The sequence below is a fragment of the Eriocheir sinensis genome, chromosome 21 (assembly GCF_024679095.1).
Source record: "Eriocheir sinensis breed Jianghai 21 chromosome 21, ASM2467909v1, whole genome shotgun sequence".
Lineage (NCBI taxonomy): Eukaryota > Metazoa > Arthropoda > Malacostraca > Decapoda > Varunidae > Eriocheir > Eriocheir sinensis.
Window position 1 is genome coordinate 8768640 of NC_066529.1, and position 2528 is coordinate 8771167.

Sequence of the window (2528 nt, forward strand, 5' to 3'; positions counted from 1 at the left end):
GTAGTGCTCCCGAGGCTTGGAAATAACAACAACAACAATAACAAGAACAACAACGAAAGGGGGAAGGATGTGTAGTCGGGACCCTTCCATTTTAAAACTTACGCAATAACTTAGGAGAAAAAAGTACCAGAATGGATCGTTTTGCTTTATTTTGCTGCAGTTTCCAGAGAGAGAGAGAGAGAGAGAGAGAGAGAGAGAGAGAGAGAGAGAGAGAGAGAGAGAGAGATTCAGGTATTTCATTGCAGGTTAGGGACAGCTGACGTTTAATTAAAGACTCGACAAGAAAGAATATGGAAAGAAAAGTTGAGACATGAGAAGGACGGGCAAGGAAGGGTGTCTTGAGGATCTGCGGGGGGCGGTGATGATGATGATGATGGTGATAAAGATGATGGTGATGATGATGATGGTAGTGGTGATGGTGGTTGTGCTTAGAACATAGAAAATGGAAGAGACAAAGACGAAAAAAACACAAAACAAATGCGAAATGAAACTGAGAGAAAAAAAAAGCAATGGGGTTGAAAGAAGGAAAAATAAGATAAAAAATAAAAGTGAAATGAGACTGATAAAAGAAATGAGATGGAGAGAAGAAAGAACAGGACGAAAGGAAAACTAAACAAATGCGAAATGGTGGTGGTGATGGCGGTGGTGGTGGAGGTGGAGGTGGTGGTGGTGGTCGTGGAGGTGGTGGTGGAGGTGATGGTGGTGTAGCTTCCCTTATCTTGACGCGGCGTGGGATCTGGCAACTGTGCTACACCGAAACACACACACACACACACACACACACACACACACACACACACACACACACACGGAGCAGCAGTAATGTGTGAGAGGGAAAGGCAAAGGTGTTAGGAGTGGAAAGAAATGCAATCAGTGGCGGAGACAGATCCCTTAACACATCATGAAGGGCGTGTGACAGTCAGGTGAGTGAGCTGTGAGGACTGAGGAGCAGCGGGGAGGCAGCGGTGAGGGTGCGCAGGTGTTGTACTTGGCGAGGGTGGCCAGGTGAGGCAGGCAGGGCGGTAAGGTAGCAGGGGTAAGGAGGAAGGTGAGGCAGGTCCGCTAATCTATCTACTTCTACTGTCCTTCTCTTCCTACTTTGCCTTCCTCTAACCCCTTCTTCCCTTACCCCCTCTTCTCTATTAAAAAAAAAAAAAAGAGGCAGGCGGGGGTGTAAGGGAGGAGGGGTCACGTGTATGTTAGTTTGACAAAAGTATGGGTGGAGGTGAAGCAGGCGGTGGAGAAACAGAGAAGGGGTCATGGGTGTGATGGTTTGACAAAATGTGGAAGGATGTGACAGACGGGGGAGTAAAGGAGGAGGGGTCGTGGGTGTGTTAGTTTAACAAAATGTGGAAGAGGTGTGGGAGCAACAGTTTTAGAAGCCGAAGGTTGAAGTTGTTAAATTCGTTGACTAGAACCTTAGAGTTAATATAGATAAAAAGGTATATTCTCCGCCCTTCGTCACAGCCCGGCTAGCTCAGTCGGTAGAGCACGAGACTCTTAATCTCGGGGTCGTGGGTTCGAGCCCCACGTTGGGCGTAAGTTTTATTTATTATTATGTTTTCGCAGTATTGTGTTTGGGTAGATCATAACTTTAGAGCGTCGCTTGGCAGTCGTTACTCCCGTCTGAGGCGCTGACGAGGCTGCCGGCCACACGAAGACTCATTCCGACCGACACTAACAGCCCAAGTCTACATACTTAACAAGGCTTTCATATGATTTTTGTGTATTTCCATGGCTACTTTTATGACTCTGGTGGCAGTTTGACCCTTCTTCTGTACCGTGAACCTAGGAAAGCACTCGTCACAACACAATTAATCTTCTTTTCAGCCTTTGGAAACAGTTGATGTGAGAGGCCGAGGCGTCTGAGAACACCAATGTAAATACGTAAATCCTGCGGCGGCGCTGTGAAGGTTCCGTCTTTGAAGAGTCCCGCGCGTCGACCTCTCACGACAACAACGCCATAACGAGGACGACAATCACCTAAACGACGGTCACTGCTCCCCCCCCCCCTGTCGCCCCCTCCCCACCAGCTTCTTGGCCCTCCCCTCTCCCCCCTCCCCCCCGTGTGCCAGCTGCTGATGTAAATTATATATGCCGTGACACAGACTTTGAGGCTTCCCGGACACTCTTGGGGACGACACACACACACACACACACACACACACACACACACACAGAGTCCGCAATGGTAAAATAAGGAGAGGCTCAGGGCTTAGGCTATAACTACTACTACCACTACTACTACCACTTCTACTACTACTACAATTACTACTACTATTACAAGGCCTTGAGCGAGAAGAACCAACACAAACAGCGAATGAAAATATTGACAGATGACCTACGTAAATATTTCTTTTTGTTCCAGCTTGTGAGAGAGAGAGAGAGAGAGAGAGAGAGAGAGAGAGAGAGAGAGAGAGAGAGAGAGAGAGAGAGAGAGAGAGAGAGAGAGAGAGAGAGAGAGAGAGAGAGAGTTATCTACATCAAGACTGTGCCGTAGTGATAAAAAAAGCGTGGAGGATATCAAC

The 2528-nt window shown here is 47.7% G+C and overlaps 1 non-coding gene across 1 annotated transcript; it reads left to right on the forward strand.

Annotated features, from left to right (window-relative positions):
- The first annotated feature begins 1466 nt into the window (after positions 1–1466).
- Trnak-cuu (transfer RNA lysine (anticodon CUU)) lies at positions 1467–1539 on the forward strand. The gene has a single exon. It is a non-coding gene; the product is annotated as a tRNA-Lys (tRNA).
- Positions 1540–2528: the final 989 nt, after the last annotated feature.